At 55.7% G+C, this 23172-nt stretch overlaps 1 long non-coding RNA gene across 5 annotated transcripts in view; it reads left to right on the forward strand.

Moving 5' to 3' along the window:
• LOC115335270 overlaps positions 1–22514 on the forward strand; it is a 36468-nt gene extending 13954 nt beyond the window's left edge. For 2 of the 5 annotated variants that reach the window (XR_003921403.2, XR_003921406.1), the window contains exons 2-3: positions 14763–14966; positions 15257–22514. This is a non-coding gene — a long non-coding RNA (uncharacterized LOC115335270). Of the gene's footprint in view, positions 1–4346; positions 4734–7574; positions 9335–14762; positions 14967–15256 lie in introns of those variants that run through there. The other 3 variants (XR_003921407.2, XR_003921404.1, XR_003921405.1) reach the window with 3 other exon arrangements.
• The last annotated feature ends 658 nt before the right edge of the window (positions 22515–23172 follow it).

Here is a 23172-nt window from a genome sequence, read left to right on the forward strand (position 1 = left end):
GGCGGGTGTCTCTGCTCCTGCTCCAGGAGGGAGCCGGGTCTGTGGCTTTACAGGAGCTGTTTGAGGTGGTGCCTCTGATGGTGAGGCCACGTGCAAAGGGGGTTTGGGGTCTGGTCTGCGAGGGGAGGGGAAGGGCACCTTAGCGGGTCTGCTTCCCCCAGCACCGCCTGTCGTTAGTGGATTCAGTCCCGATTTACGATGATGGGAGATGGGTTGATCTCTTTGCTTCCCAAGCTTGTGCCCAGGGAGATGTCCCTGAAGTCACCGGCGTCACCTGAGGCAGGTTTGAGCCCAGGGAAGTGTCTCCCCAGGGGAGTCAAAGGGGCCACGCTGGTGCAGAGGTGATGGTTATCCTGCCTTCACTTTCTACCTCTGGATGAAGTGCCCCTGTACCCCCCCGGGACTCTTTCCTCGCCTTCCCCCTCTAATTCCTCCGTCTCTTTGTTCCCTCTGCTCTAGTCGCTCCCGATCAGTGAACCGTCCCCTTCAGCCCGCCGCTCTCCCTCTCCCTCCATCGCCAAGCCCGAGTTACGGGAGATCCGAGGGGATCAGCGCTCGCCCTCCTCGCACGCTTCTGAGCGAGGGACCAGCCCCTGCCCCGCACGGGACGGCTGGGGCTGCAGCCCCCACCTCAGCGAGACCATTGCTCACCGGCCCTGCGCGCTCCTCCGGCAAATCTAGACAAATTCCCCCTGGCTACTGCAGCGTCTCCTGCCTCGCAGCCCAGACTTAATTACAGCTGGGGCTGCGGGAGCTGAAATATCTGTGACCAGGAATGTGCTAAAAGGCCCGGGAGGATCTTGTTAGCGAGTGACTTACCTGGATTCCTGAGCTGCATTTGCCCTCTCTTAATGGGCTGCGTGGCAAATTGATGGCTAGTTTGCAGGAACAGATCTGGGTCATTATCTTGTCCCTTCCCTCCCTGCCTCTCTCATCCGTCTGCCTTGAAAAAAAGCCGGAGGAAACAGCAATGCTCCACGGTGCGCAGCGGGACCGAGCAGAGGCAGAGCGGAGGGGTTTGGGGTTCGGCAGGATCGTATGGGCTGTGACCCGGCACACACAAGTAATGGTCTTGGGTCCCATGGCCAGACGTGCCCCTCCAAGGGCAGCTCGGTTCAGGTGCAGGACCTCTGCTGAGGACTGATTCCTTGGTTTGCGGAGCACAGAAGCACCGATGGGTCAAACCAAAATGAATTCATTCTGAGTTTTTTCAGCAAGCTGAGCAACAAAATCATGTAGGGTTGGAAAACGTTTTGTTTCACCCAGAGAAAAACCTTTCATTACATTTCCAGCCACCTAAAACGGTATTTTTGGTAAGAACGAAGGAGAGCTGGAAGTGGCATGCTTTTCCAAATGGGAAAGTGGGAAGGAAAGGTTGCAACTTCTCAGAGCTGGTTTTGTACTCAAATCCAACTGGTACAAACTGACTGGATTTGCAAAATATTCCTCCTGGCTCAATCTTGCCTGTTCCAGTGAGAACATTTCTGCTTGCTAAAGCAACCTCAGGCACCCAGGGAAAAGCCAGTCCTGTGGGAGCCCGGTGCAGGGCTGAGCTGTGCCGGGGCAGCCGGAGCCCAGCTCCGCACGCCCTGACCCCCTCGGCACCTCGCCGGCCCCAGTTTCCCTACACACGTCCCTGAGTTAGGGAAAGCCAGGCCCTGGAGCACTGGTACCTGCTGGGAGGGGAAAACACATCTCATGGGCTGCTGGGATGTCGGGAGAGGCCGCATAAGCAATGTCTGCTGTTCTGGAGAGGGGTGGGCTGGGCATCCCCTATGGGCATAAATCAAAGTGCAAAAGTAGCCAGAAAATGAAAGGATTTCTTTTCTTTCCTTAAAACAACTCAGACCAGTTTTATGCTGTATTCTGCGTGTTGGAAGGAGCATGTGACTGCATGCGCACCTGCAAAATTGGGACTATTTTGGCCCTTCCTGAGCCTGTGGATTTTCTGTGGCTGCCAGCGCATCCCGTGAAGGGAGCCTGGGCTCCGTCTGCTCTCCCCTGAATGCAATGCTGCAGCACTCGCAGCCGAGCGGCAGCTGCTGTGCCCAGGCTGCGATTGCTGTTGTTGCTGCAAACATGGATTTGTTGAACACATCTCTCCGGCATGTCTTGATACGGTGTTGTAGACAGCGTGGTCTCATCGTCAGACGCCTGCTTTGGGGAGCGACAGGGAAGCAGATCTGTGTTGCTTTCCTGAGCTCACCATTAAGGATGCACTGCGTGATCTGGGGTGTCGCCTAGCTTACCTGGCCTCCCTTTTTATTGCCTGTAAGAGTTGGGGGATTTATATTGCATTCTGGAAAGATTTGGGTTATATCTGTTTTGTTAAAGCAGCTATCAATACAAAATCAGGTGATGAGAAAGCTGATTAAAATCCATAAATAACCCCAGTATTACCCTATCCATGGGACGTACAAATGACAGACAGCGTGCACCTTTAGCCGTACAAGGCACCGATACAACAAATGCTTTTGAGCCTCCTCTTCCCCAAGTAGATGTTTCCATAAAGCCAAAAAGTCCAACCATAACAACTTGGAGGACAAGGTAATGCATGCTGAAGGCTGGGAAATGACATTGTTACAATGACAAATATTCTCCGAATACCCAATTGATGATCCTGGGCGCCTTATAAATGTGATTAGTAGATCTAATCTTGCTGTGCTGGAGCCAGTTGTCAAGACAGCTTGAAAATGGATCGTTGCCCAACTCTGACTTCAACTGCTCCCCAAGTTCTAATTGTTGGTGTTTAAAAACTAAACAAGAGTTGGGTCCCTCATGCCCTACCCTGGGGCACGAGCCAACCCTCAGCTGGGCAGAGAGGCGCTGGGGAGGGGGGAACTGCAGACGATCGCCTAAAAGAAAGGCTGATTGCACCTTCTTGGGATGCAACTAGTATGGATCTCTGTGGAAAACAAAATCCTTTAGGTGTACCCAGCTTGGTCAGTCTCTGTTCTTGAGTATCTATCCATCTGTCCATCCATCTGCCCATCCATCCTTTCTGTTTCAGTTGTCGGGTATGTATTATTTCTCTCCATCTTGCCGCAGGGATGGAGGCAGCCCCGGAGAGGCTCTCTGAAGTTCTCAGCTCTCCCCGCACCTGAGACACGGGCAGGGAGCTGGGGAAGGAGGGGATGAGCCCTGGGAGAAGGCGAAGCAGCGCTGAGAGCCCTTGGCTCCAGGGAGGCTTCCTCTTGTGCTGTAATTTTGGGTACTCTCACTTTGGGTACTGTCATGCGGGCACCCCAGGGGCCTGCCTGCTCCAAAGGCGATGCCCACACATGGGTGCTCCTGGGAGCTGCCAGGCGCAGGGTTTTCTGCAAACCAGCTAGCAAGGCAGGAGAATAAGATTTCCAAAAGCACTCAAGTGCTTTTGGGTAGCTGGGATGGTTTCCAGCCAGGTTGTCACAGCATCCCAGTGCCCCCTGGGATTGGTGAAACCAGGCTAAGCCCCCAGTGCCCCTGGCTCCCTGAGGAGCGAGGCAGGTAGCTTGCTGAAGGCAGCAAAGCACTTTTTAAAGCACCGCTTTAAGTATCGTCAGTCCCTAAGGTGCATTTGATGCTTTTACCTAGGATTTTCTGGGGGATCCCAGTGGGGACGTGGTTTCGGAGCAAGCTGGTGCTGCTCAAGCTTTTGCATTTTTGGGGCACCCTGGCTGGGGTGAAGGCTGCGGGGACGTCATGAGAAAGTCCCCAAGCTCCCACCCGCCTTCCCCACCGCCCAACCTGCCCAAACGGCCCCCACCTCCTGCAAACCAGCGCCTGGGACGAACAGCACGGGGGAGGCTTTGAGCGTATCCAAGATACAGCGGATTTGGGCACCCTGTCAAATGTTCTCATTGTCTGACCCTTGTCCAGACGCCAGTAAAACCCTTTGGGAAATTCCCCCTCCACCCAGCACACCGGCTTTAATTACAGAAGAGGAATGCGAGGCGCAGAGCCCTGCTCCTCCCGCCTCTATGCTCGGCTGAGCGCTGGGCGCCCGCACGTATCCCCCAAAGTTTGGGGTCTGGGAGGGTGACGGGGTTGGGGGACGGAGTGGGGAGGCAGAGGGGCCGTAGGGAAGGCCAGCAGCGGAGGCGGGTGCCGGGTGCCCCTGCCCGGTGCCGGCAGGACGCTTTCCAAACCCGGGGTGACGAGCGGGGGCTCGTCCCCCCCGTCCCACTCTGGCAGCAGTACCCGAGCAGCAGGACATGAGTAATATACATCCCACTGGGGGAGTTAGATCAAAGGCAGTGAAGTAGATACAAGAGGTTTCTGCTTCACAGACCAGAGAGGCTGCAGTTCAATAGCGCCTTTGTTACTGGCTCTCCGGAGCCAGGGATGGAGAAATACCTGACCCCCCGCTCCCTCCCTCTGCTCCCGGCCCCTCGGTGCACAACCATTTCAAGTATGCGACCGCGCAGCGAGGCTCGGCGGGGACGTGGGGACGGGGCGCTGGGGATGGCAGTGGGAGCAGCCGGCAAGGGAGGGGTCGAGGCTTCAAAAATGAGACACCCCCCACCCCCCCCGTAGCTGTCGGGGGCTCGGAGGCGATGGAGGGCGACCGCCCCGGGAAGCGCTGGGCACCCGCTTCCCCGAGCATCCCTGCGATGCCCGGGTTTTGCTGGCGGGGACCAGGGCGGCGCAGGGAGGAGAGGATGGTGCGGGCGATGCCACGGCGGCTGCCATCCCGAGGCCCGTGCCCGCTGGCGTGGTGCCCTTCCCGCGGAGAGGATGCCACGCTGCCAAAGGTGAGGTCAGCCGCGCTCGGCCGGCGGCTCCGGGCTGTCCTCGCGTCCCCGCGGTGTGTGGCGTGGGGCTGGTGGTTCTCGGATGGGCATGTGTCCTCAGGCTCCAACGCTGGGGAGAGCAGCCTGGCGCCGGAGCTGCCCTGCATTGCGTGCAACCGCCTTGGGATGGTCTTGGGTGCCAAAGCAGAGCCACAGGGCCATATCCCAAAGAGCCGTTAAGTCCGGCTTGGCAGATTTACCCCTCGAATGTGCAATGCGCAATGAAATTAAGGCTGTCTCTTTAGTGCGACCCCCGGGACCAGGGGGTGGATTGGTGCCGGAGCCGGGGAGCAGAGACCCACGCGGGGCTCCTGGCGTGCACGCAGCACCCACGGGCACGCGCCGGGGTATTTGCCGGCAGACCTCCCCAGCGCAATGCCTGCACCCGAGGGCGTAACGCTGGGGCCAAAGGATGCTCCTGCAAGAGCTCGGGGCGTCGGGCTGCCCGGGGGTGCACCGTCCCGCGGCTGCCGCCTGCAGAGCGAAGGGGCCGGGAAGGGAGCGTGACTGTGTCAGAAGGTGGGGGCACATGGTGGACTGTTTTTTTCTCGCCGTTCATATATGGGAGTTAAAAGAGGAAAGACCTTGGGAAAACGCCAGTTCAGAGCTACCCGTGTGCTTCAGAAGTTTGGTTTGTAGGTCAAAGTCATGTTCGCTGCTATTATGAACCACAGGGTGCAAAATCCTTCCTACTTCCAAACCTGGCTGCTGTATAGTTTTAAAAACATTGAATTTCCCAAGGATTCTTGCTAGGGCAACAAGAAAGGGAGTTTCCTAGACTCAAGAGCAGAGCTGACCTCATCAGCTCCTGGCAATTAGCAGTCACTGTTGCTGAACACGCCGGCGTCCTGGCAGGGCAAGGGAAAAAAGGCAGAGGCCAGCGCTTTCCCAGGGACAACCTGGGCAATTTTGGTGCCACGGGAGGAGCTCCCCCAGCTGCGGGGAGGTGCAGAGGCTTTTGCTAAAGAATAAGGTGTGTGTCTGGCTCTCAGAGGAGCTGCTGGAGCAGCTGCTCCCCATGAAAGGCGTCACCTTGTCCTGAGATGCCTTTTTTGTGGGTACGGAGACGGAGGCTCCCCCGAAAAGGCGGCAGGGGAAGGCAGCAGCGGGGGAAGTGAGCGGGAGGCGGGTTTGCAGCCAGACCTTTCCTTAGCCCTTTGTCTCAGCCGACAAAGGCAGGTCTGTTGGATGCACCTCTCCCCGCCGAGCATCCGCCGCCTCTGCAGCCAGGTGAGCTGCGGGGGCAGCGGGGCCAAGGGAAGGTTTTCAGTTCCCAGTTCTGCCGCTGAGCGACTCTGTGACTGTGGGCAGGTCCCTCGGTGGCCCAAAGGGTCAGATTTTCAAAACAGCTACAGGACAGGGTACAGCCATACCCCAAGGCGAGCGCTTTCCCCCCTTGCTTGCAAAAGGGATTTGCCCTACGGGGTCCTGGGCTGCTGCAAGGGAAGTGGCTGCCAAACAGCGAGGTGGTCCCCTATGGAAAGGGACACTTGATCTGCCGGCGTAAACTTGTGCTGCTCCATTTGCAACCAGAACGACTATGTGGTTTATAACTCAAGGTTTATTGGGTTCCTTAAAAGCGGCACAAAAAGATGTGATGGGGAATACCAAGGTGCAGCTGTGGCCAGGACACTGGGAGAGTGAAAATAAACCATTTCATTGCCTGCTCCTTGGGCGTGCTGCCATTGATTCAGGCTATGGCATGTTGTCTTTTAAGCATCACCTCTGCTGCGAGAGACGGTTGTCCCTGCAACCGCAGTTCATTACGGCGTTCGGAGCCGAAAAGGCAGGGTGCCGGGTCCTCCTCCCGGGGTCAGGCCACTGCGCTGGCAGGTTACTGCGGAGGGGACAGGCACGGCAGGTTTGGCTTTCTCCTTCCCGACCCGAGGGTAACCCAGGAGAAACCACCCCGCGATGCCATGGTGCTGAAGGGTGCTTTGGGTTGGAGGTTCCCCTATTTTTGGGGTCCCCGTACAGGGAGGGAGTGGGTTGTGCTCCCAGCTGGGCGCAGGGAGGGAGGGCAACTTAGACTGAAGGGTTACTTTTTTTTTTTTTACCCCTCCTTTCCCTTCTTCCTTTTCTTTCCCCAAAGACTGCTGGCTTATCCTGGGTAAGCCCTCTGCTGTGGTCTATGGCTTTTTATTCCTATGTGATTGCTTTTCCTAACTCATGTAGGGCGAAAAGCCATGGGCTACACAGAGGAGGGACTCCACCTTCCAGGCACCTCTGCAAACCGCACGGACTCCTGATCCCTTTTTAATCACCCATATTTATTTGGTAACAAATAACAAGTGAAAGGGGGCATTGAAGCCTTGCAGGGCCTTAGAGGTTTAGCAAGACGGATGGGGCAGGGGGTGGCGAGCGGAGGGAGAGACAAAGGGGGACGGCGATGGCGGGGGGCACGGCCTTTCAGGCGCCGTCGTCCCCATTCAGAGCTGAAAGGGCGCTCGGCGGCGCCGGGTGCCGGCGAAGGGGGCTGCGAGGGCGGCGGGAGCGGCTTTTCTTTGGCAGCGAGCTTTTCTCACACGGTTCAAAGCATCCCCACCTGCAGCCCCACAGAACAAAAGCGTCAGGCGGAGACCAAGGGCATTTCCAAGGGCCGCGGCCGCTGCCTTAACCCGGCACTGAAACGGCTGCCAGGTGATGGCAGGAGCCCTTTCTGCTGCTGTCGGCTCCCCCGAGCAGGGGGCTGAGAAAAATGCGGGCACCTCCAGCCCCGTCTGCCCACCACACCGTGCCCCTTCCAGGGATGCTGCAGACCCGGCGGGTTGCGCAGAGCCTGGAACCACCCAGTTTGCACCAGGCAGGATCCAGTTTGCACCAGGCAGGATCCGTCCCATCAGCGCCCGCGAGGGCACGGCCAGCCCGGTGCCACGAGGACGTCGGAGGGGAGGCGGTGGCCGGGAGCACGTGAGGAGGACAGGTTTAATTATACAGCGGGACTTGGCGAAGTTGCACTTTTTAAGTGTGCAAAAGCAATGTCTGCGGGCGCAGCAGCCTGGCAGAGCTGGGCTGGATGGGGTGGGAGAGAAGGGTGCTGCTGCTGACCCCGCCGCTGCAGATCCTGCAGTCCCCACCACCGCAGACCCCATCACCCGAACACCATCAGCACCCGAACAGCGGTGGGGGGTTACAAACCACCCTCGCCAAGCAGGAAGCGAGCAGTTTCTCTATTCTTTTTTTTTTTTGCCTCACTTCCTGAGCTTTGAGTCATTAGGTGTCAGGCTTTCAAGTTTATTTCACCAGCCTGGAATGCATCTTTAAAAATAATAGTCATTGAAAAAAATGAAAGCTGAGATTCAGCTGTAATCCCATGACTCAAGGAGGTGTGGAAGGAAGAAAATCATGAAATCCCATGAGTTCCAACAATGAAAGCATGAGAGCTGGCAAGACTGTGGCACATAAATCATCAAAACTAAACACCATCAGTCAAAATGAAAGGAATTAAGCCAATCTCACCAGGCTGTTTTAATTATTTTTTAATGAGGATTTGCTCATTCAGAAAATTCACCCATGACAATGGCCGCCCCGAGCCATTCACACCGAGCAGGGCCCGTCCCTGCGGCGGACACGCATGGCTTGGCCCCGCCGCTCCCGCCCCGGGGCTGCTCCGGACCCGGCGCAAGGCCAGGGATGGGGAGCCGGGAATGAGGGTGCCATTAACTGCCAAGAAGGGGAGAGCAGGGCAAATCAACCAAAAATAGCCGAGGAATCCCATTTTTGCCATTTGCTTTGTTGCAACCCAAAATGTTGTGCTGGGGAAGTAATGAGCAAAATCCTCTCTGGATGGTCCCGGTGGGTTAGTGGGTGCTGTGCTACGGCAGATCCCCGAGGGGGGCACAGCCCCGAGCCCCTCCAGCAAAACCCCTGCCATCGCCACAAGCATTCCTGGGGGAAAGAGCTATCGGGGAGCGGGGATGCTGGCGCAGGGGTATAGACCCCATCCCTGAGTGGCAATTGCCTGTCGTGAAGAGCCCGCGGAGGGATGCAAACACCCGCGCTGGAGCGGCAGCAGCCCCCATTAATATTTCGGCGGCTGTTGGGCAAAGCGGCTCAGAGCAGGATTATTGGCAGCCTGTCTGCACTATGCCGACAAGATACTCCACCCCTGAGACTTGCTCTCACTACCCTTTATGCTATTGATTTTTCTTTTAGCAAGGCAGACGTGAAGCAGGGAAGAAACGGAGGGAGCACGAGCCACTGTGTTTCTGCGGTGCTGTGTTCAAGAGCAGCCGGGACGGGAGGAAACCGAGTGGGCACGTTGGTCGGGGTGTCTGGTCGTCAGGAGCCAGGGCCGGTGACTTTCTGCCAAATTTCTTTCTTGCCCTTGTTTGTCCAGCTCCGGTACCCCCTGCCAACGCACAAGGGCTTAAGCAGCGAGATTTGACTTGTGGTTTTCAGTCTGTTTGATCCTCAGGGGGAGACCGGACCGGGGCTTGCAGGAGGCGAGGGGGGAGACACACACGGGACAAATGTTTCGTTGAAAGCCCTGCCGTGCAGAAGGCATTGGCAGGGACCCCTGGAAAAGGTCCATCGTGAAGAGGAGATGCTGCCAGCACCAGGTGAGCTCTCAGCTTGTCTGGCATCCACCTCTCAGCAGCAGCTCCAGTCACCTTTCAATTAGCGCAGCCTCTGCCCGCGGCCCCGTGCGGCTGCAATTACTGCTCACGTCCAGGGCTGGGCAAAGCAAAAACCCTTGGCTGCCGTGCTTATAAAACATTCACAGCATTAAATAAAACTGCAGATCAGGTTGGCATTTTCAAAGCATCTTTGAGAACTTAGGCACGCACCTATATTTAAAAAGGCAGGATCGATATCCCATCCCTGGTCCAGGGAAGCGAGCTTGAGGAAGAGCCGCTGCAAAGGTGCCCCGGGCAGCTCCGTCTCCGAAAGCATCCAGCAAAGGAAGATGCTTGAGCAGTCGGACCCCTCCAGCAGTCCCCGGTCCTTCCTGAGCTCCCGGGAGTGAATGTGCAGAGCAGGACAAGCCGCTAATTACAGATAATAACTGCCATTTATGAGTGAGGCATCCATCGTCCCCGGCATCCTCCGGGAGCTGGGCGTGGAGCTCCCGTATCCCGAAGCCGCCGGCGGGTGAGGCACAGGCTTGTCCCGCGCTGCCCTGCGGGGAGGGGAAATCGGAGCCGCATGCCCCGACACGGAGGCCTCGTGCTGCCGTATCGGCCCCCGGCCATCCCTTGTGGCAGCAGCCGCAATTTTGGCTTCAGGCGTGCGAGGTCACAGGGCACCAGCTCCCCAATACCGCCGGGGCGAACGGGGGTTTCTTCCCACGTCACGGCGCACGGGCTGAGGTCCCTGCCCGCTGCTGCCCGCCCGGGGCTCGGGATGGGGTTTGCCTCCATGCAGCGTTGATGATGCTCTGGAAGAGCAGCAGAAGCAGCACCGGCTTCTTGCTGGGTCGCCCGACCCCGTGGATGCTGGTCCCAGGAGATAAGTCGGGGAAAGAGTGCCAATTATTAATATTTTAATTACCGCCAGATGATAATGAACTAAAAAGCTGCGGTTTTTAATCAAAGCTGTGACGGCACCCAGCCCTAACGGGACACAGCGGGACGCCCAGCGCCTCGCCGGCAGCACCCGGCCCCCGGGAGGGTTGGTGCACACAGGGGGCTGCGGCACTGGGACCTCCTACAGAGGGGATGATGCTCAGCGGGAGCCCAGGGAGATTTTAAAGCTCAGCCCTTGCGCAGGATGCCCAGAGGAAGAGCGGGGCATTAAAAATCACGCTGCAGCCCACATCTCCAACAGGCAGACCTGCTGGCTGCGTGGGCACATGTGGGTCTGTGCTTTGCACGAACAGCTTCCCCGGGGTTTGATTTGTGCCTGGCTATGTGATATTACCGTTGGGTATTTACCCGCCCTTTGCATCAGAGAGTTCGGTTCCTCGAGTGCTGATCCCACACGAAATCCAGGTCACTTGGCTGCACCAGTGCTTTTGAGAAAACCTGCCCCCAGTTAGCTGGCCGAGAGCTGGAGGAGGGTTGCACGGACAATCCACCACCGAGACAAAAAGAGACAAATCCGGGACTTGCTGGGAATTATTTATTCAGCTCTGCTCTCGGCGGGGAATTACGGATGCGCCGGTTGTGCCACAGAGCACCTTCCTCCTCCCGTCTGCTTGGAAATGGGTTATTTAGTAACTGGTGAGGCCACCGGTGCTGAGTCAGCCCACAGCTAATGAACACCCTGGCTGCCCATTTGAAATTTATTGCACCTATTAATTACAACCATTAGCTGCAGCCAGTGAAATTTTTATAATGAGGACCCTTGCGACTTTGCCTTCCTAGCAGCAAATTAACTGTGTGGGGGGAAGAATCAATGGGATCAGCATACTTTACAGAAGCGATGTTTTAATTAGCGATTCTCTGCAAACATGCCAAGCAACAGCTTCTCCGTTCATTATCTCTCCTTAAAGGGATGGTGCTTCTTTTCAGGTTAGTTTTATCCCGGTCTCGTCTCCTCTGTTGTTGGGATTCTAATGCACTGCTGCTCATTATAGAAACTGCTTTGAAGCTGGTTTTATCTTAGGTCTGGTTGTAAGCAGCGAGATGTCCAAGGTTTGGGTGGGGGGGGAAATAAGCAACCCTGGGAAATAATGGTTTTGAAAGCTTGGCTGAAAAATAGCTAAATTGGATGGATCCTGTGGCTGTGAGGAAGAGGAGGATGGGGAGTGTGGGAAAGGGGTTGTGTCCCCACAGGGACAGGCTGCCCCGGCAGCGAGCCCCAGGGATGTGGGACCTGAACCTCTGAAGCTTGAAAAAGAAAGGACCGAAAGTGCCAGGCAAGGCTCCCTCCATGCAGGGAGCGTCTGCATCACACAGGGCTGCCGTGCTACAAAGGAAAGTCTCTGCAAGTCCCGTGAGCACAGGGCTGCCACCCCAGGTGCTTCTCCGGGGACTTTTCTGAGGATGTCTGCTCAGCGGATTTTAGAAAACCAGGCTGGTGATCCCCAAATCATCAGCCACTCCTGAAAATCTTGGCTGCAGAGGTGGACAGACTAGCTATCATGAAAGGCAAATGAAATGAAATTTCTGGGAACTTTTCTACATTTCATTGCAAATGATTTAATTCCATTCGGTTCCCTGCAAAAATATGGGACCAATTTCCATTGCAAATGATCTCATTTCCCAGGAAAAAACCGACACGCTGGCGGCAAAAGGCAGCTTTGAAATTCAGGGTTTAAAATGCAAAACTTAATGTTGTTTTTTCCAACCAAGTAGCTAAAAGTTAATTCAACGGCGTTTTGTCAGAAATAGAAAAGCTGAGGCAGAGTAAGGAAATCAGCCGAAACGAAAGATCCCCGTGCCTCAGCACCCCTTCCCCGGGTCCGGCAGCCACCGGTGTCACCTGGCAGCCCCAGCCCGTCCCCGCAGCAAGGCTGTGCTGAGTCCTGCCTGCACCCCTGCCTGCACCCCTGCCTGCACCCCTGGCTCTCCCTGCCCAGGACATCTTCTCCCGAAGCTGTCCCGTTTCAGCTGCCGGCCGTGCTGCTGAGAGCTGCCCGGCTGCCCAGCGGAGCCCAGGGAAATGGGTAATTGCTGGGCTAAGGAATGGGCTCTGTCCAGCTGGTTCAGAAAGACATTTTTTAGGGCTCAGGGAAAGTGACATTATTAAAGTGAGCATGCTGATTTCAGACAGCTCCCAATTCATCACTGTGACAGTGACAAACACGGCCTGGGGTTATGCAGTTGACTAAAGAGAATTCTCTAGCTTTACATTTTTAATGCTCCTCGCATTTTCTCTGCTGCAGTGGAGTTTTATCCAAAGGATCTTCTCCCTTGAATAGAAAGGGCAGCACGGGTCTGTGAAGCATGCCCAACCCTTGCAAATCAAGCGGGGCTTCTGTCATCACTGCCCAAGCCAGTTCATTTATTTTTTAATTATTCCTTGCTCCTTCAGGATCCTTTTTCTACCTTTTCAAGAAGAACAGGAGCGTCAGCCTCAGCTGGGCTGCCTCTATTCTCCGGGGCTCATTCATCATTGTCTGCTGCCTGAATGGGAGGCAGAGGGTCAGCCTGAAAAGCCTCCACGTTACAAGCTCCTCTAAATATATCAATAGCTCCCTAATGGACGCTGGGGTCCCAGCCGGACCGCCCAGGCTCTCGGGGCGGCTTTGTGTCTGCAAGGGGGGATGGCCGGGACGGGCACGGAGCGGGGGGAACGTGGGGTGGCACGGGGCAGCGGCGACGGGCGCCCACGGGGACCGAAAGCTGCTCAGCCGAGGCTGCCTGGGAGGTCTGGTGCGGTGGTTGCCTCGTTAATTCGGAGAGTGGTAAACAGCGGGGACCAGCACCGGGCGAGGAAGGTGTTTGCCAAATCTGGGTTTGGCAGTGCCGGATCAGCGTGCCAAACCGGGGTGCCGGCTCCCAGAGGCGTCTTCTCCCTTCCCGTTGTCCCTTCCCTGCTGAAGCTGTGCAAAGCCGGGAGGGCGCAGGGGCCGGGAGGTGAGTGCCCCCCCCCAACCCCGGCGGGCTGGCCCCCGCGCAGCCCCTCCGCACCAGCCATTCCCTCCAAAATCCCATTCTCAGGCTGGTAACAAAAAGCAGCAGCACAAAGAGAGACGCGGAGACCTGCCGCTATGCTGAGAAGCCATTCAGAACGGGAGACTCATTAAAGAGCCTGTTGTCATTATTTGTGAGCTCCAGAGGTAGCCTTATTTAATTTGGGAGCTACTAGACAGGTACCCAGATGGCTGGGGAGGGGAGGCAGTGGCAGAAGTGAATTAAATGGCATGCCTCTCTCTGCTGCCGTTCGCTTTGTGCTGCAGCTGGGCCCCTTGGAAAGGGAGAAAGCGGGAAGGCAGGGATGTGGCATCACCCCCTGCAACATCACCGCTGGTGAAGAGCGTGTAGAGATGGGGGGCCATGGCCCCCACCTGTTTTGGCTTTTTTCCCCAGAGTTAATTTTCTCCCAGCTGTCCCTGCTGTGAATTAGGGCTGCTGCAAACTCTGCCTGGGTTGCAGGCTGCAGGCAGCGGGCTGGGGGCTCTCAGCAGTTCCTGGCTGTCGGGGAGGTCACTTTTTGCTCACTACTGTCAGTGGCTGTGAGCCTCAGGAGGTGACAGTACCTCCTACAGCGAGATTTCCACTTAGTCCTCAGGCAGCTTGAGCATCGCGCCCATTTCACAGATGGGTAAACTGAGGCCCCGAGATGTTCCCTGTCCGCACCGGAGTGAAGGCTCTGCAGGGAGCCCCCGGCAGTGACCGTGCTGTGGGTGCCGTGGTCCCTCTGCTCTCCGCAGGGCTGGAGGATGGCACGGTCGTGGTGGTGAGGATGAGTCTTGCTGGGCAGTGCAGCGCCGTGTGGGTTGAGCTTGGCTCGCTTTGAGCACTGGCACCGCCTCTTCTGGGGCAGAATTAGAGCTGGTCATCTGCAAACTGTACAAAAGCTAAAAACTAAAGTAGGGAGAAAATGAAGGTTTTGTTTCAGATAGTATTTCTGTGCATATTTGTTATTTATTTTAAAAAAACCCACCAGCATTCATTTGCATAATTACATTTTGCAGCTGTTGGGCCGTAATGTGTGCTGTGCTTTGGGGCATTATTTTATCCGTTGAAAACGGACACAAAGAGAGTGAACTCCGCTCTCAGCTGTGCCTCATTGTGCCGTAACCGCTGGTGCTGCCTCTGTGCCGGGGCGCTCCCAGGGCACCTCACCTCCCGGGCCCTCGAATATGCATTAGGCGCTGCAAGCTGTCCCCACGTCTGTCCCGATTGTTCCCTGCTTTTGAGGAGAGGGGCTGGGTGGGGGGAGTTTTAATCTCCTCATCTTTTGCTGGGTGGGGAATTTGGGAGCGCGTGGCTGGGGGCTTCGGGTATGGGGAAGGAGGGGGAAGGGAGATGTGTGCCGGTGCAGGGTGGTGTTCCAGTTTTGTGATTTTTGGAATCTGTCCTACGCCCTCCATCCTGCCTGTGCATCCCCTGTGCATCTGCAGGAGCTGCCCTGACTCCTCTCCCTGTCCCCATCCAGGTCTCCCGGCGGTGCTCCCACACCTCTCCTGCTCCAGGTGATGCCCCAGTTCACCTTTGCTTGCTTCTGCGGGCTCCATGGCTTCTGCAAGATGAAGAGGAAGAAAGAAGAGTCCAGCGCGGAGCAGGAGACAGCAGTGTGAGCAGCAGACTCGTGCGTGTGCCCTGCCGAGCCGTACCTCGGGACTCCGTCCCCTTCCCCTCGGTACGCCGGGACTGCTGGGGGGACGTTTGCTGCCTCCTTTCCTCTCGCTTCTCCAAGGACCAGCATCACCCTCTGCCTGCACTGTCTCGGGGTGTCTCGGGGGGCTGTTCGGCCGAGCTGATGAGCCTGGGATGGTGCTTGGCAGGGGTAGGGGAGCCCGGGGCTGAGCAATGGTTTTGCTCATTGATAGCGGCAGTGGGCTGGGGACAGCGCGGGGGGAGCTGGTTAATCTGCTCTAACACACTTATCCTGCAGCTTCTTTCATTTTTCTCTCCCCTCCCTCTTCCCAGATACTTGTGTGACCGGGGGAGATCTGAAGCACGGGAATGACCTTGCCGAGAGGCAAAAACAGATTCTGTGGAAGTTATTCAGGTGCTGCAGCAATTCTGACCGGACCGCCAGCCTGGCCGGGTGCTGAGCCCTCAGCACCCGAACAGTCAGTGTCGGAGGGACCCTGCGTCCCAGCGGGGTAGAGATTTCCCTCCTGAGCTAGCTGACCTGCCCTTGCTCCAACAAGTCTCAACGGACAGACCTGGAGGGGTTTTCAAAAGCCGGGGCCAGACCTTGTCCTTCCTGGAGTCATAGTGCCGGAGAGGCTGGCCCCTGGCTGGTAAGTTGTCCTGCTGCTGCAGAATTGGGTGAACGTCGAAACCAAGCTGGTTTTGGGTTTGTTTTTTTTTTTTTCAAAGTCTATCTCAAGCTGATGTCTGTGACTCCAAGAAGCCATTCTCCATGCCTCTGCCCTGCCTGGTCCCGTGGGTGCAGCACACCAGAGCGTTTTGGAGGCACCAGACACATGGACCCTGCTCGGACACTGTTCCCTGTGTGACCGGTGCGGGCTGGGAGCTCTCGTGCCACGGGACCCCCACCCCCTGCACACCCACCTGAGCCACGAGGCTCAGCGGGAGGTTGTTCTTGTTTGGCAAACGGGCCAAAATCCCTGAGCTCAGGGCACCTGAGATTCACTCCAGGGACACTTCTAGCATAAACGTGTCCTCCAGAGCAGAAATCCTTAAATTCTTCCGTACTGCGCTTCCCTTCTCCATATGGAGACCTCCTGAGCCTGGGGCAAAAAGCAATGCCCGGGGCTGCCAGGCAGGAGCCGCTTGCCCCCAGGGTTAGTCCTGCTCCCCCCACCGCCCCCTCCCGCGGTGGTACCCCCCTCTCTCTCCCACCCTGTCTGTGCATCCTTCCCACCCACCGCTGAAGCCATACGGGAGCTCCCTGCGTGCTGTGCCTTCCCGGAGGTGTCTCAGGCACACATCCCCGCTCAGATACCCTCCAAACAGCCCCAGGCTCTGTGCGCTGGAAAGCTGGCGAGTGTTGGTGAGCCAGGGTCCCCCCGGGGTTTGGGGACCGCTGCTTGGATCTCGGTGCCCGGTTCCCCGTCCCTGGATGCACCCGGCATTCGAGATCTCATTTCAGGCACCAGCGGCTGCAATGGCCCCAGTGCTCCCCTTTGCAAGACGTGCTGGGGAGCAGCAGGGACAGCCCCTAGGAAAGGGTAAATGCTCAGGGACAGCCATGCCCAATGCCCGTCATCACGGGGGGTACTGACTTGAGCGGATTGACACCCCCGAGGAGCCCCCACCACAGCAAATGAGCACACTCGGAGAACAAATCCTCCCCCTGTGATTAACTGGCTTGACCTTTCCAGGGTTTGCCCAGTGCTCCCAGACCAAATTTGCACTCGGCAAACAGAGCTGTATCTGCCACTGACAGCTCCCCTTCGGAGGAGATTTGTTGGCTCAGCCAACATCCAGAACCAACAAGGCTATTATTTTATTTTCTTATCCAAAGGATTTAGCACAAAAACCTGAGCCTGGCCAGGAGCACCAATAACACAAGGTGCAGCTGAGGAGCTTTAAATCCTCTCTGCTGGGCGCCTGTTGTCTGGGCTGTGGTGGGAAGCAGCTGACTGGTGTGGGATATGCTGCTCGGAGCCAGCTCGGAGGCGGCAGCCAGCCGGGACCGGGCACGGGGGCCTGGACTGCATGTGGTCTCTGTGCGTCAGTCCCTGGGGTCGGGAGGCTCGGGGTACTTTGCTTTTTCCCCTCTTTAAGCCCAAGGGCTGTGAGCTGTGGGATCCAGCGGTGCAGTCCCTGGGCGAGCGTTCCCAGTCGGGTATTTCCCAGCTGGGCTCCAGGTTTCGGCACAGGAGAGGGCACGCGGTGGCACGTGAGGTGCCCTGCGAGGGACCAGCCAGGAGAACGGTCCGGCTTCCCTGTCATTTGTCACCATCGAGCTCAGCAGGTTTCAGCCTGGCACGCACAGATTGTGGAAAATACTGTGGTTAGTCCTGGCTGTGATGTCTCCTCTGGGACCTCTGGGGCTGCAGCAACCTTTTACTTAGGCAGCGCAGGAGGAGCTGCTTCACTGAGGCACCGAGGGTAGCGGAGGTTAATGCCGATTCACCCGCGTTTTGGCTTGGCTGATGGTGCCCCATTCCTGGGGGGGACACAAGTTGGGTCCCTGCTAATGACGATCTGAGCAGGGATCACCCTTGTGAGCGCAGCGCGGGGAGCTGGGGCTGTTCGGGCAGCGGGCGCATGCTCCAGGGAGACCATCAAAAGCAGGGGTTTGGGGAAAATCATGGGCAGTTTTGCTCAGTCAGGCTTTACAAAAGCTGAATTATTACTGTGGGGTTGAGGGGGGATGGCCCAGTTCATTACTGTGTAACCTTCGCTGCTAAACCTCTTGGATTACAGATCCATCATGGTTTGGCAGCTAAAGATGTGTAGCTAACGGCCACCCCGAGATTTCGTGTCTAGGAGGAGGCTGGGGTTGCACTGAGAGCAGCCCTGGAGATGAGGTTGGTGCATGACGGGATGGTGCTCCAGGGGCTCCCGGCTGTGGTGGGAGTCCCCCAGGCTGGTCTGGGATGAGCTGGGAGCTCTGCTGGAAACGCATCGTGCTCACGTTGTGCATGCTGGGCGTACGTTGTACGTGGCGCACACGCAGCGCACACGCAGCGCGCTGTGCACACACTATGCACACGCTGTACACGGTGCACACACAGTGCTCGTGCTATGCACACGTTGTGCACGCACGGCACACGCTCTGTGTGTGTGTGCGGCAGCTCTGTGCCTGGTCAGGTTTTCCTTGTGTCTTGAATATTCCTGTCTCCAGTGAGGGGTTCCCAAGCCAGGTATTTAATGAATGTAGCACGTACAATTGAGACAGGCAGACACTCACCCACACCTATTATATGTTCATTTGAAAACAGAATAAATGAACCAAGTGCAGTATGAATGTTAAAGCGCTTGAGCTACAGTTATTTTTAAAGAGAACTTCCCACCTCCCTGGATGGATGTAGCTCTCAAAGCAACAATATGTTTTCCACCATGGCTCCGAGCAAAATGGTTTGCTCCTGGATTGACCTCTATTGTGTTCATAAATGGCTTGTGGTGCTTTTTGATTCCCCCATCATAATGACTTGACCTCTAGATTTATGGCTGAAGGTCCTTTCATCTGCACATTGTTTCCCACCAGACTCCAGCCTGGCGCTTTTCTGTAGCAAACCTGCCAAGAGCTGAGCCCCGTGCCGCTCGCCCCTCCGAGCTGCCCAGCCAGCTTCCACTGACAAATTTGCAGTGGGCAAAAGCAAACAGGGTTTTTTTCCTCTCTTTCCAGTGGCAGCATTTTAATAGGACAGCGTATGCTTCTGAGACTGCGAAGCCTGGGAAGTTGACAGCTCTTGTCACAGTACAAACACTCTCTCCCTGTCTCTCTCTCCTCCACATTTGCACAACCCCTGGCATTTTTATAAACTAAGAGGTTGCTTATTGTTCAGGATTTCCTCTTGCCCTCCCAAGTTCAGACTGCCTTTGATTCTTCCACCCTGCTTTCGCTTCTCCACTCCAGAAGCAACTGCACCCGAGCCATACTGTAGTAGATAAATCTTACTTGTATGGGTGGCAATGAGTTGTAAACTGGAGCTGTCCGTCCAGTGCTTTTCCAAGTGCTTTTCCAAGGCTTTCCCGTCCTCTGGAGAGAGGAAGGGAGGTGCAGGGACCCCCCAAGGCTAAGCAGTGAGCCTGAAGCTGAGGCTGCACAATCGCCCGTGTCCTGGCTGCTCGCAGGCATCCTTGGGGAAAAGGGTGCAGCAGAAGTGTGCGAGATGTAACTTCTCCTCTCCGTTACAGAGCTGGCTCAGGGTACAGCTGAGCTCCCTGCAAATCCCCCGTTACAACACGAGCCTTATCTGTACTGTGGGTTCCCAGGGTTTATGGAGAGACCCTCCACCTCCATCCCTCCTCAGGAAGAGGAGAAGCCGTGCTGCCAAAAGATGCATTTGTTCCCACCAGCAATAATCCTTCTTTAATCCTATTACACTAAGGAAAGCATCCAACTTCCTTCGAAGCAGACGGTGGGATGCACGGAGGAGGGAGGCCCCTCTCACCACGGGCTGCAGCCAGTGCCTGCCCTGGCCAGGTCCCCGCCGGGGTTTTGGAGGGGGCTTGGTCCACGGCTCGGCCCCTTCCCGTGTGCCCCGACTTTTCCTCCAGTGCCAAAGGGCTGGAGCGAAGCCGGCAGCAGCCAGCGACACCCCTGCACCAGCTCTGTGGATGGAGAAGTAACATCGTCTGAAACGAGGAGCTGCCCGTACCAAGGGTTCAGGGTCTGGAGCTGATGCTGGAGTGTCAGGAAAAATCAGTTTTAATGATCAAAATAACCAAAGCACCGCCTCAGGCTCACTTCCAAGATAGGCAGTGTAGCCCCTTTGTAAATATTCCCTTACTTGGGAGCAGGGGAGCCTACAGATGTTTATTTGCATGACAATAGCCGGGTTGGGGACCAAAACATGTGTGTGTGTGCGGGGGCGAGGGGTGCAGCCTCCATCGGCAGACGGGCTGGTGACGGAGGTGGTCCTGCCAGGGGAGCTTGTGCTGCGCCGATTTGGGATGAAGAAATATTTGTGCAGTGAGCTGGAAGGGTACACACACAAGTTATAGGAGGGAAGCCAAGAAAAAAAGCTGCAGCTTGAACTCTTGTCTTGTTACATGTTCTTAAAGGTTTTGCTGGGGATATGAAAAAGGACCAGGGAATAACCCCGGTGATCCTGAGGCAGATGCTCTGCAGCAGGACAGACGGCTTCCACCCAAACACCCTGCAAGCAGCAGCTTGACATAGCGCATTGGATTTAAGACGAGAGCTGTGTTTGCTACAGGCAGGGCAGTTTCTGCATCGCAGGCGGTAACGAAGAGAAAAATGCCTCTTTTTTTTCAGAAATCACCTGGTCAAAGCCATCCTCCCTCCCTCGCGCAGGCAGGATTTTCTTCCAGCTGCTCGACGTTCCCGTGGTGACCCGCTGCCCTCCTGCTAGCCAGCGCTGGGGGATTGCGCAGAGAAATATCTCAGGCAGCCTGATAAAATCTCCAGTTCATGGTTGGGCTCGATCCTCCCAGCCCGTGCCTGCTCGCCTGCCTGTGCATCTGTCTTCCCATAGTTCAAAAAACAACTGGTCTCTGTAGCTGCCCCAAAACACCACATTTTTCAGCATGTTACTCTGAGGACAAAGTACAGACAGTTTCAGGCAGCTCCAGGTGGGCACCAGGAAGCTCACGTTGTTTTGGGAAAATGCTGATCTTGTTCTGTTCCTATTTTTGCACATCAGCACAGCCTCCTGAATTCAGGGTTTGCAGCCCCAGTGCTGTCCTTGGCGAGGACCTTTGGATTTATCTTTGGGACAAAAAAAAGAAAGTCGGTGAAACACAAAGCGCATTTCTTGAATGTAACTTTGTTTTTGCACAGTCCCCCTGTAATGCGTGGTGACCACGCGAGTAGTGCACTCGTGGACTTAAACCTCTAGGGATTAATCACTGCTCAGGAGTTTATTACAAGTGTAAAGATACGGGTCAAATTCAACCTTTGTTTTATGCCAGTATAAATCCAGAGAGACAGTCTGTATACTGAGATGTCTACAAAAATATTAATTATACAGAAATGAGCTTGGACTGGACCCCACCATGCAGGTTTCTCCTAGATGTGTCTCAGCCCCATCCCTATGCAAAAGCACGTAAACAACAAGCACAAGCAGGCAAAGACAGGCTTACAGGGGGCACGCACTAAGGAAGCCCTGACTCAACAAAGCCCTGCTTAAATTTAAGTGTTTGCTTTGGGATTTTGCTCGATCCAATAAATTTGCCTAATTCCCCCCTAATAAACCTGTATCGATCCCCGCAGAAGTGCGCAACGACCAAGCAGAGGGAAAGGCACAGAACCGTCCTTGCAGCATCTCCCTAATGTTGCCTAACAAGGATCAAAGCATTAAACCTCTCTTTATTGTCCTTTTCTTTTATCCCACTGTCTGGATTTCATCACGAAGGGACCTACCCAGACATGTTCCTCAGGAGTCTCCCAGCCCCAGTAGCCATAGAAACCGGCTATTTTTAGTCTGTTTTCATGATGCCAGTAAATGACTTTTCTCTACTTTGGAGAGACAGAAGACCAGGTCAGCCTTGCGTGCTGGCGGATGGTAAATGAGCATCCTCGGCAAGGCAGGCGTCCTCTCCCATGCAGTACTGTACGTTTGAGAAAATAAATGTGGCATTTGTAAATAAGCGCACATATCTACGCACAGAGTAGATCACTTCCTATGGTATTTCCTACGCTAGAGAAAATATTTATAAGAATTTTTAGAGTATGGATTTTATAGACGTTTGGAGATCAGGGTTTTTGGTATATGACAAGCTTCCTCATTTTCTGAGCTGGTTCTTCAAAAGACCCCGTAATACAAATTACCAGTGTTTGGAAATGCGATCAATGTGGGTAAGAGCACAGTGGTACTTAAACCATAAATCAGCCCCACAACAACGCCTTTCATTCCTGCGATATCAGTAAGATTTGCAGCCAAAGGCTTTTGAAGTCAGATGGAAAAACACATTTGTCTGAGTAATTATCGGGCTACATGCTAATGAGCAATGCTGGCCGGGTAATTCAGCACGAGGGAAGGGAGCTGGGGCAGAGCATCATTTTCCTGGAGGGTTTTCTTAAAACACCCATCATCTCCCGGGATGTTCCCCCTTCCCGGCAGCCCTGCGGCAGGATCCGGCCCACGGGGGCATTTCCCCAGCTGCTCCCTGCCCCCCTCGGGGGTACTTGGCAAACACTGGGGCAGCTCCTGGGGGTGCAGGAGCATCCCAGCAGTGCCGTGTCCTCGGGGAGCACCGTGGGAAGGGATCAGCAAACCTCTGCCGAGTGGAGACGATGGAGACCGTTTCCTTTTAATGCTTGCCAGGTATCCTGGAGCTGTAAATACACCGAGCCCGATGGCTTCTGCTGTAACGTATCTAGTTTACAAGATTGTACTATAAATTATAGATGCATATCATGACTGCAGTTTGCACTGAGAGACTCGCCTATTGATCTGTCTCCTGCTGGTTAATATTCAGGACTGCCACGGCCCTGCTTTTGGAAGCACCGCGCTGTTGCAGGTCGTTTGTATGTCTCTCCGTCTGCACTTGGAGCAAGCACTTTCCCAGCCCGACTGTACGAGCATGCAGGGAAGCAGCTATGGAGCTGCTGTAATAAACCAGTTTTACGATACCCTTCCGAGAGATGGGTTTTATTTCGTGCTTGTGGCCCTGAGCTGGTGTGGGAGCAGAAGGGGAGGTGGGTTTGGTGGGACTGCGGTGGGAGGCGGGCAGAGGCGGGCAGAGATGCACTTCCCTAACCCTGCTCTTTTCGCACCAAGCCCTGTGTGCGGCTAGAGAGTCGCGCTGCAAAGTCACTCGTTTACACGCACGCAGTGCAGGTGCAAACCAGAAGCTGCAGTAAAATCCAGTGGTGGCAGCTCTAGTAATATTTAATAAAGCTGCTGTTGGGATGGGTTCCCAAATCCCAAGGTGACTGTGGGTATAAACAGAGGTGACACTCATAAGGGCAGCCAAAATTGGCTGAACTTTAACAGATGCACATTGAAATATGGGATGGTTACGGGACTGAGGCAGCAAAACCATACTGCAGTGTAATAGCAACATACACACCGCTTTATCGCTGCCGGCCATGGGCAGCGCTCCAGCTGAGGACGGCCGCCCGGTCCAACTCAGCGCACATAACGGGGCTCCCTCTCTCGCGGCTGGGCCCTTTAAATGTGGAGGTACCGGCGCTGGGACAGACCAGAGGTGGTGGGGACGGGGGGGGGGGTCCGCCCCGGGACGGGACGGGGGAGCGCAGGTGGACCCTGCCAGGTAGCGCGGGGCAA

This window comes from Aquila chrysaetos, chromosome 24, assembly GCF_900496995.4.
Source record: "Aquila chrysaetos chrysaetos chromosome 24, bAquChr1.4, whole genome shotgun sequence".
NCBI lineage: Eukaryota > Metazoa > Chordata > Aves > Accipitriformes > Accipitridae > Aquila > Aquila chrysaetos.